The sequence below is a fragment of the Rhynchophorus ferrugineus genome, unplaced genomic scaffold (genome assembly GCF_030347505.1).
Source record: "Rhynchophorus ferrugineus isolate W39M unplaced genomic scaffold, kcgeb_rfMv2 rfM2, whole genome shotgun sequence".
In the NCBI taxonomy this organism is placed as follows: domain Eukaryota; kingdom Metazoa; phylum Arthropoda; class Insecta; order Coleoptera; family Curculionidae; genus Rhynchophorus; species Rhynchophorus ferrugineus.
In genome coordinates, this window is record NW_027472581.1 from 34,071,076 (window position 1) to 34,083,151 (window position 12,076).

A 12,076-nucleotide genomic window follows, 5' to 3' on the forward strand; every position below is an offset into this window, starting at 1 on the left:
ATATTTCTCCTTAGTTTGTTCTGTTACTACCTGTATACATCTTTCTTGATTAAACTAGATTCAATCACTGCATTTTCCTTAATGTATTTGCCATATCTGCAAAACAATTAGTATTCGTTCTCTACTCATACATTTTAACCAATGTTATTCCAATGTTTATCTTTTTGTTGTCTTAAGGCTATTTTTATTATCATCTTTCCATAAGTGATCATAGATCATCATCTAAATACACAAATTGATATAATAAGTCTACCTAAATTTTATTATTTGCTATTAAAAGTTGTATCCCTTTAAGAGCAGTGTCTGGAAGCTTTCTGAAACAATTTTATTAAAATATGTTCATATTGTAAAATCTACTCATTGTTTTTATACATTTCATATATTTGATCTTCGAAGACGGTCTCTTTTCTGTTAATGCAAGAATATATTTTTAATTTTTTGACATGTTTCAGTTCCCACGTCCATACTGATATACACCGATTTGAAAATTATCAAAACAAGCAAAGCGTTAAAACAACGGTTGCCGGTATATAACCTGTGATTATTATAATTAATATTTTGATGAATTTTGTAGGCGTTAGACAATCGGACGACTTTTGCGAGTTGGTTCAGTTACATGTTAAAACTTATCATACGACATTGAATATCTTCTTATATAGAATGAAATGAAAAGGAAAATACTGCCTGATCTAAAGGGAATTTACAAATCGCGACAGGCAATACGTTAAACATCTTGATGACGTGAGTTCACTGTTATTTTGAATAAACTATAGCTGTTAAATACGACAAGAGTCTAATTCTAGAGAATCATTGCGCGCGCACAAGGACTTGAATTTGTAACGTTGTTCTTGAAAATTATATGTATATTTAAATAATATCATACAAATAGAATAAATTATCTTGAATGCACAAATTTATGTACATTTTTCATCTCTTATAATATAAAATAATTAATATGAAGAACCTTTTATAAATTTATATCATTTAAAAACACTTTTGAAAGATATATAAATGTTAGAATAACATACCAGGTGTCCTTACTTCTCATTGTAGATTTAAGCTGATATAATGGCTGCAAATGAGAATAATTATAAAGTCATAAGAAACTTAACAAAAAGTACTACAACATATATATTATCAAACCACACTGACGCAAGTGTTCACTATCACAAAGCTAAAAGTAGTATAACCGTTAAATGTAGTATATATGTACAAGACCGCCCTGTAAATATCGGAAATTGCACATAGGAAAAACTGGGAGTATGATAAGTACATAGACAAAGGAACATCAACGATATTTGAGATTAGGATATATGTTACGGTTCATTCAGCTTTGCCTGAACACTGAAAAGTTACCGACAACATTCAATTCAATAACGTCGAGGATTTAATATCTCTACGAAGCTATTGTGAGAGTATGCAAGGCCAACCTTACCCTAACGGCCATATTATCCTTTCTGTTTTCTAATTATTCAGCGGACCATAAAAAATAGGGTCAGTCGGTTGATCATTCAGCCATGATAGATACTTGCTTAAAGATACAATCCATAATGATTGCCAAATATCGGCTTATTTTAATCAATAAATACGACAATGCAGAATCCATAGTCTAGCCATAGTCAGGAGTCTAATATATATCAGCGACCGCCTAAATCTCAAGTTTAAAATTTTTACACTCTATTGCACTTAACAAATAATTTTAAAATCATGTTATCCAATTTAGTGTTGGCAAGTTTTCACCATCGCGTCTTTTTATGAAGAAAATAAAACTTCAGAAATCGATACATTTAAACAGTGTCACCGTGAACAATTTTCAACTGATATCTGAAATTTGAAATTTGACGTTCGACTTTTTTTTATCGGCGCCTTTAATTGCCTAAGTTTTGAAACTTTTCGTGTAATTCTGCCATCTTTTCTAAGTATCCCTAAGGGCTTAAAGGGATAAGAGACGCGATGTGGTTGGGACCCTTACATTTTTTGGTTTTTGGGAAATCTTTGAAGTTGACTTTTGCTACACATGTAGATATGTATATATCTTTATATACATATATATTAGCGTTGGTAACTATCGACTGAAAACAGTCGAAACAGTCGATAGTCAAAAAACTAGTCACCGAAAATAGCACTTACTTAATTAGTAATTACTATTTTCAGTCAAATGCAGAGTTCGACTGTTTGTTTTAATTCCTGTATAAATTGTGAGAGAGGAAAGGACGGAGATAATTGCTTGGAGCAGTTAATTTTTTATGTGCTTATATTTCCAACGGTAGTATAAGCAAGACGGAGATGTACATATTACTTCACGTACTAACTTTAAAAAAGAAAATGAAAGAAGAATGAATACTATTAACATACAATCAATAATCTCATTTTAAAAGTGGATTTGCTTTTTTATTTGAATGTTCTGTGTATTTGTAAAAAGGAATGGAAATTTTTTTATGGAATGGAATAATACCCCACAAATGTTTTATCGTAATTTAATATGTTACTATAATAAATATAGGCAATACAATAGAACTTAGACAAAACGAAAACAAAGATGTACAATAATCATAAATACTAAATAAAAATTAAACATATACCTAATCATAATCATAAAAAAACTAAGCCATGACATAATTAAAAATGATCGCACAATAACTACTAGAATTTAAAATACAGTAAATTCCTTATTTATTATTGAACGGAAATATTTTTTAACAAAAATCCAGACAGTAATCGAAATATTACCTATTATTACCACTAAAACAGTCAAAATAATTTTATTATTTTTCATTCACAATTTTAATCTTTTTAATTTTTACATTAAAAATCTTGAAAAATATCGTACATATTATATTACATTTTTGTCAAGGCCGTGCCTATGACGACAGAGCCAGAACATAAAAAATCAGTCGAATGAAACTAGTAGAACCAAAAAAAGTACACGACTGAAACGGTCGATAGAAAATAGTAACAAAATCTAAATATACCTATTAAAATAATAAGTATTGCTTAATTTTATTATATGCTTTTAGAAATTGTATTTTTTTAAGGAAAAGTCTGAAAGTTCCATTCGACCTCTTTGTGGGTTATCTTTACGACATTTAAATCCTATATTACCTAACAGTCTATGAAATGATGCTCTACATCCGTCAGATAGCTGCATATCCCTAAGCTTTCTATGGATACTTTTCAGATGAACAGTTTCCATTAAAATAATTACATTAAATTATGTTTATTTTGAAAAAACTATTTACACTTTTTCGTTTCATTTCAATTTCATATATTCTGATAGATCGCAGATAGAGTTAGCATCAAGCTGATCTTGATTCGACTATATTTTTCATTTTGTGATTTATTTCTTATTATTTTGAACTTAATAATTAACAGTAAAAATGCTTACCTCTCTAAATAATTTTACTTGCAATTTTTTAGTCCATTATTTCGTTCCTGTTCGAAGTAATTGGTTATTGAGGCAATCTGTTCTGTCTGGCTTCGGCATTTTGAATAAGCAGCCATTTAAAATTTATAAATATAAGCAAAGCGTTTAGATAACGTTTGCGGGTTTACAACATGTAGATATTATAATCAGGGGAATGTAACTCCAATGGTAAATGGTGGGGCAATGTTTCGCTTAGTCCAATCATTGGTGGCGCTGAGAACGTGAAATTTCATTGTTATTTTTTTGGTTAGAAAATTGTCATTGGTTAGTTTAAAATGATCGTGTAGAAATCTGTAGGAAAAATACTTTGTTTTGATTGATCCTCCATTTCACGTGATGGTGAAAAAAGGTAAAAATAAAGAAATATAAGTGTGTAAGTGTAAAAGAAAAAAAAAGCTAAATACTAAACAATTAAAATATTTTTCTATAACACCTTCTCGTATTTTTTTGGTGCCATCAATTTTATGGGATCTATTATAATTATATCTTCTACTTTTGCTATACTGAAAACTTAAACTTGACTTTAAATCCTTTCTTGTTAACATTGCATTAATTTAACCAAAAATATAATGAACAGCTGATAATAACTTTTAAAATTTGGAATTGAAAATCATTATGGATTGGACAATAGACACAAATTGAAAATATTTGTAGCTTCTTGTGAGAAATGTACTCACCGAGAAGAACCAAACATATTTTTTAGTTTTTATTAACAAATACTCTGATTGTTGCTATAAAAAGTAAAAGATGTAAAAAAGTAAAAGATAAGTATTACAAATATCGTTAAGATATTTTCCAATTAAGGATAATATTTATTAGTACTAATTATCCAGTTATCATAATTAATTGTTACCTTTTTGGAAGACTAGATACTTCTTTATATGATGACATCATATCGAAAGCATTCGAAACAAATTGGTAACTACTTAAATTAATATTTTCACTACTACAACTAATATCTTGATAACAAGTAGGTTGATATTATAGACAAATAATATATACATATTAAAAGTATATAATAGATAGTTAATGTACCTGACAAAAACAATGTTTGATAGGCATTTACCCTAAGACCTGTTCATGGATAAAGGGTAATTCTAAATTCATCACTAAAATGTCTGTGACACTCACAATGGCGTTGATATATTTGCATTGTGGTTAATTCCGATAATTTACTCTTATTTACTTGATCAACCCATTTTTGGAAGAGCGGGGTCATTATTTGGAAAACGATGTTTAATTTCGGTAATAGATTTACACCCAGGTACAGTAAATTTTTTGTATTGTAATACATTTTTATATTAATCACTTAATAAACATTAAGCTAACACAGAAAACATGCACAACGCTAAACAAAGATTTCTTAACCCCCGAAACCACTTTGTAGGAATGTTCGTCCGGTCGGTCGGTCGGAATGTGTGGCTGTTGATACGATTGTTTGTCCAAACACTGACTACTATTTTGTGTAATGAATTCGCACGGGGACTGAAAACACCTGTTGAATAAAAACTTGTTTATTTCGATATTAAATGATACTTGTGGTCGACAGGAGAATGGACAGGATATTAGGTTAGGTAAAGGAAGTACGGTAGCGCTGTGGAAGTGGTACTGTTACAAGAGGCTAGAGACAAGAAAAGAGAACGCGACGTCGTCGTGGTGGTCTTTTATAGCTGCGAACCGCATGGTACCAATCCATCAGTGTTGGTAACCTTTGACTTTGTTGTAGGTGAATGCGTGGTGGCCTAAAGGGCTGTAGCGGTCGCTACAACTTAAGTCAAGAAACTTAAAAATGATACTTTCGGACAATTTGACCGGCCAACCACATGCCTTTTTAGTGGCGATTCACATGTTGCGATCGCAGCGCTACCCTTGATTGAACTAGGCAAATCATTTCCCCAAGGTCGCCTCTACTGTCGAGTTTCTATTTTTCTATGATTATAATTAATATTTTGAGGAATTGTGTAGACGTTTGACAATCGGACGACTTTGGCAGTCTTATTCAGTGAGATGTCCGAACTTATAAAGAAAATATTGTCTGACTGTTTGAACTGCGATTCAAAGCAATGTTGGGGGTAAAAATAGGTAGAAGTAACCCCGATGACTATTTTTAGATATCTCTCTCATAAAGCCATTCAAAACAGATAGAAATCCTTTAGATCACAGTGCAGTCCGTTGCCAGTCATATAATGTAACATATATATGCTAGTATGGACATGTAATGCACACTGTAATTATAACTTTTTGTTTATCAGCAGTTGCGGAACACTTATATATAGATTCAGTCATGTGTCCGAACTTATAAAGAAAATATTGTCTGACTCTAAAACAAATTTAGAATTTATGACAGACGCATATTGAAATTTTGTCTACATTCCTATTAATATTAGCTTAAGAAGTTACTTATATTTATTATTTTAAAACAAAATACCATGTCTTTGAGAATGCGCAGGATATTGGTCGCACACATAATTCATAAATAGTCCAGATAATTCAGTATTGAGAATAGAAATGACATCATTTGCAAAAATAAAAATTGTTCAGAATAAGGATGGTGTTAATTTTGAATCAACATTAAGATTCAGTGCAAAATGTACCATCAGATTGAGTTTTTGTTTTCAAAATGCCGATGCTGATCTAAAGTCGCAGTCTATGCAACCGCATGGAGCAGATGAGAAAGAGAAGAAAGAGAAATTATGGAAACTTTTTATACTCTGTTCAACACCGTTTCCAAAAAATAACAAAGTGATAACTACGTTATTATCATGTTATTATTAAGTGTCATATGGAGTGCATTTAGGAAGATACTGGCTGGCGACCTATTTAAATGTCGAGGTATTCGTATACAACGCATATAAAACACGGTACAGGTGATTCAAAACAATCATTGTTTTTACGATGCTTTGCAATATCCACTAATATTCTGGAAAGGAGAAGATGGATATCATTTAAACATCAAACAAAGAAATATAGTGACAGTAATAACATACACTTTTAATACAACTAATTTTTTGCATCTTATTTATATTTTTATTGTTCAAGCATTTCTACGCCTTTAGTTAGCACTATTTACTATTTACTATCACTATTACTATCTAGATTACGATACATCGAGCGTTTAATCAAGCGTTGCTTCCTTCTGAGGACTAGATACATTTGTAACGTATCACATCGATATTGTATATTTTCTTCCTTCATCATGTTCTGGTAGTCCATATGCAAGAATATATTCAAGTTCATCAGATGTATGTGAAATCCAAACTAGGATGAAACTAAAATTTTGTTGTTGCCAGGTTAATAAACATCAATACATCGCCAGCTCATTATTATACATGTGTTTCAACAAAAATTAAAATGAACGATGTGTCGATTTTGCTAGTATACTATGCTTAATAGCGATACTTATATTTTAATAATTAAAATTATACTTATTCTCGTTTCTTTGTGTGAAACGGTAGTTTTTGTGTGAAATATGAAAGCTTTTAGAAAATAAAAGCTATTAATTTTTTTTATAAAACTATTTTATTTAACGGAGAAGAGACGACTTGTTGAACGGCGATTACAAACCGCCACTGACGGTGAAAATAGATAGAAATCATCCTGATGTCTATTGTTAGAGATCTCATTCGCACAGTATTCAAAGCAGATGGAAAAGCTCACCACAGTGCTGTTCTAGTCATATAATGTAACATCTTCCTCCTAAAGAGAAGACCACTGAGATGGACGTGGTCGTTGTTCCATCTGGACAGTCTTAATAAAATTATGTTTGAGTATACCCTGTATCTTCACCTGTCAGTTTGCCATTGAATATATTTGAAACCACATTATTTCTACCGAAATTTACATGGTATCCCTTTATGGAGTGGTTTTCATTTTGTTTTGTTTTGGTGATCCCAGATTTTAATAGTTAGTTTTCTGCTAAGAAATTGTGCTACTGTAATTCGCTTTTGGTGGCCGTTAACTTTGAACAGCAAGCTCCTGTACAAATTACAGTAGTCTATGTTAATTCACAGCAACCTCAGTGGGCCTTTGCTGGTTCTAACCTTGTACTGTGACGCGTGTTCCGCGAATCCACGGACTAAGGGTGTTTTTCAAAGCTAGAATGTTTCTTAATTGGAACAGTTTATACCTAGGGTTGAGCGCCTTTAATCCACCTTTTGCCACTTTACAGCTTCAGCTGCGATATTTTTGCTCGAGCTCCACTTAATTATACCAAGGAATGCTTCGAGTCAACGTCAACCTGTCTTATATTCTTGGTAATTAATTCGATTACGGTTAATTGAATGAATTCAAAAGAAAAGGTTATGATCTCTTCGGAATCCCATCAACTGTGCCATTTATCATTATATGTAAAAGAGTTTAGAAAACAAAAACTATTAATTTACTTAAAAAACTAATTTATTTAATGGAAAGAAGAGGCGACTGGTTGAACTGCGATTCAAAGCAATATTGGGGGTAAAAATAGGTAGAAGTCATCCCGATGTCTATTTTTAGATATCTCTCTCATAAAGCCATTCAAAACACATAGAAATCCTTTAGATCACAGTGCAGTCCGTTGCCAGTGCTGTCATATAATGTAACATATATATGCTAGTATGGACATGTAATGCACACTGTAATTATAACTCTTTGTTTATCAGCAGTTGCGGAACAGTTATATATAGATTCAGTCATGTGGCTGAATTACAGAATTTTATTTTATAACGATGAATCTATCTATATTTTACCATATTATATATTAGGGGCTTGAATGTATTCTGACATATTTTTTTATTTTAGAGGTATTTATTGAAAAAAATTGATACAATAACCGGTCAATTGAAAAGTCTTCGGGCTACCATAGTAAAACAAATTTTTTTGGCAAAATTAGTTTTTTTTTATTGGAAACAATTCCCTTCAAGTGTGATACACTGATTATAGCGACCCTCCAACTTTTCGATACCATTTTTGTAGTACGATTTGTCCTTTACTTCAAAATAGGCCTCAGTTCGGCGATCACCTCTTCATTTGATGAAAATTTCTTCCCAGCGAGATCTGAGAACAGCAAATTGTTGCTGGAGGCCAGATCTGGAAAATACGGTGGATGAGAAAGCAATTCGAAGACCAATTCATGGATTTTTGTCATCGTTTTCACTCACTTGTGACACGGTGCATTGTCTTGGTGAAACAACACTTCCTTTTTCTTCAAATGCGGCCGTTCTTTCGGCGATTTCATCCTTCAAACGGTCCAATAACGCTATGTAATAGTCGCTGTTGATGTTCCTCCATTTATTGAGGTGGTCAATGAAAATTTTTCCATGCGCATTCCAAAATACAGACGCCATAACATTTCCAGCCGATTGTTACGTTTTCCCACGCTTTGGAGCGGGTTCATCATGTGCAGTCCACTTGGATGACTGTCGATTGGACTTCGGAGTGAAATGATAGAGCCATGTTTCTGAGCTATTGAAATTTTACATTGTGTTATATTACATCCACTCCACTCTACAATAAAAGAAGCTGAAGTAGGTGTATCACAAGGAAATATATTGAACCCAATTATTTACTTACTCTAAACATGTGATATGCCACAAGTAGAAAATATCACGATGGCTATACCTGTTGATGACACCACGATTCTTGTTGTTGCAGACATTAGCGGAGAAGCTATTCGAAAATTATAACAGGCAAGTAACAATAGTTGGACCCAAACTTGGAAAATAAAAAATAACAAAATTGCAGTTCACGTATAATTAGACCGCACTAACGCCAATAAAAATAAATAATATTAATAGCAACAATCATTGAATATAGCAACTACGTTCGGTATTTCGGTATGAATCTTGATGCAAGACATCGCTGGAAGGAACATGTAAAATAGAAAAGGAAAAAAGGAAAGAGTTAAAATATAGGAAAAAATATTGGTTAATTGCGATAAAATTACAATTATCAGTACATAATAAATTGCTATTATGCCAGCAGGTATTGAAACCTATGAATATATTCTCATTCAGTCTTGGATAACACCAGAACAGGATACAGACTCAATTTTTTATTTTCCCCTAGAACGTCAACAATCTGCCCGTGGGTAATAAGTATTATTATATGATTTCAGTTATATAATATAACCATCCTGACATGTAGAAGATCACTTCAGTGAGTGATCTCTTATACCACTTATAATCTAAATATTATTCTAGATATTATTCTAACTTATTTTAAAGTATATCCTAACTTATTTTAAAAACTATTCTAGTTTATTCTACTATGTGTCTATTAATCAGCTCGTATGGTAGTTTGCGTTTGAGTCTATGCACTACACTGTCATCGGACACATTTAACTGTTTGGCGAGTGCATTGGGATGCACTAATAGTCTTTCAGAGTTCTTTGCACTAACACTCCGAATCACACTCGTTATGGGTTTTATGGGTATATCGCGCTGAATTAGTTTGTTGGACACCTAATATGGGGCATCGACTCGCAACGCTTTATTCTTGAACCTCTGGAGGATATCTATGTTAGATTTCCTACTAGTACCCCACAGTTCAATATCATAGGTCCAAATGGGCCTAAATGTTGACTTGTACAGCTAAACCTTGTTAGCTAATGATAATTTAGATTTACGCCCTATCAGCCAATATATTTGGTTTAGTTTAACTCCAAGCTGTTAATGTAGTGAGGTGCATTTAATAGAAAAGCAGCAATGTTAACAAATACTCATTATTACAGTGGAGACTAAGATAGGGACGATGGGTCCTCCTAGATATATACCTAGATTTAAGTTATTGTAAAGATAAATTGTAGGTTAGTTGGGAACTACTAGTAACAATGTAATAAATAAAATTAAAAAATATTAGTTTAAAGTACCACTCCAAATAATTTAAATAAAAATATGTTGAAGGTGATAGATACTATTCCTAATCGATTTTCTTTTGTTTCAGGTGGTTTACAAGCAAACAAGACAAAGCAAAGAAAAATGAAAAAAATCTAAGACACAATAAGACTGATGACTTGCCAATAAGCAACTACACGGCATCAAATTATCAATTGCTCAATCACAATGTCGCAGAATATATTTGACACCAAGAGAGATTTCCACAAGTATATAATCGCCTAATAATCATCCTCACCATCTTATTTAATGGACCTGTAACCGGTATTTACAATTAAATTCGCGTTTAACGGCTATACCGTGTTCACCACCCCCCGGGGAACTGATAAAGTTTTAATTTCGTTACCTAATGCACATCGCGAGGGAGCCACTTCGGCCCGACCTCGAAAGAATGTCCACAATGAGAGTCGGTAATCGCGCGGACTTTGATAACATTTGTCTGGACCCGTTCCAAAATTCACCCAAAGCTGTTTGTTCTTTACATATTACGTTCATTATCTTTATGAAGATTAGATGGGTTATAATTACGTTATCATGTTTTTGTTTGAAATGAGGGTATTAACCACTTTATTATAAGTAATAAGAGAACAACTTTATTTAACATACTTATTTTTACTTTTTGTTTTCATCAATGTTAGCACGTTTATTAAAAAATAAATATTTACATACAATACACAGCTACAATATTCAAATTTAAATTTATGTTTTCTTATGTTGTGTGAGAAATATTTTAATTACATACGCTTAACGAAATTAGTTGGACAGTTAACGAGAGGGCACATTGTATTTTGACTTGTTTGAGTTCTTGTGGATACAGTGTGAAGATCTAAAGGAATTTTCTGATCTTTTTCATTTTATTAAAGAAAATATTTCTTGGTATTCATTTAAAAGTAGCCAACTTGTGTTATCATAGATTTCCAATATCTGTTTTGAATATATTTATGTTTTTCCTGATATTATTATAGAAAAGAGAATCTTACTATAGAATACATCAGTATAACTAATTATGGATGCTTATGCTGTTCTTAATATATCTTTTTCGAAGTTATACGAAAATATGTTCTTCGCCAGAGAAGTCTGTGAGGAATTTTTTCATTCGATTGACATGTGCCAAAATAATTGTAGTCTTCATCTCTCGATTTTTCCCCTACACTGTATTGATTGTCGCATCTTAAACGAATAATATCTGAGAGGAGCCTGTAGAATTTCCCTTAATTATCGCATTTTAAAAACCTTAAGCTTTCAGATGCCAGAGTGTAACACTCATACCAATAGAGCCAGATTTAAGTCCTCAATGTAATACTTACTTTCTTCTACACGCGCCACCTTGGAGAAGCAAAGGCTCTTGTAGCTTGGCCGATTGGGCCTATAACTTCAGCAGTAAAAGCCAATAAGCCAATAAGTAATGTTACTAATGTCAAGAATTTAGAACTTCTCATATGTTATAACTGGATTCTGGTGAATTATCAATACTTTGGTATTTTCATCATTAATCTCAAGCCATATGATCATATGTTCATGCTTTATAATATCTATATCAATGAATATAACGCTATCATCAAATCGGTCAAGAAGTGTATAACATCATATTAGACCATGTCTCTTTTGAAATGCCTTCGTATAATTACATCTGCCATTAAATAAAAGTAATGGAAAGACGACTTCTCCTTGGGGAATACTTCCTCGAATCTCAAATAAATTTGAAAAGGATCTTAAAGCTACTTAAATTGAGGGTCAGTGTATGAAAAAAAGTGTAAGAAATGTACAACTACATACACACTTT

At 32.1% G+C, this 12,076-nt stretch overlaps 1 long non-coding RNA gene across 1 annotated transcript; it reads right to left on the reverse strand.

Moving 5' to 3' along the window:
- Positions 1-8,334: 8,334 nt before the first annotated feature.
- On the reverse strand, positions 8,335-9,910 carry LOC143191078 (uncharacterized). The gene is made up of 3 exons (XR_013004397.1): positions 8,972-9,910; positions 8,560-8,905; positions 8,335-8,488 (listed from the first exon to the last, which is right to left on the reverse strand). It is a non-coding gene; the product is annotated as an uncharacterized LOC143191078 (long non-coding RNA).
- Positions 9,911-12,076: the final 2,166 nt, after the last annotated feature.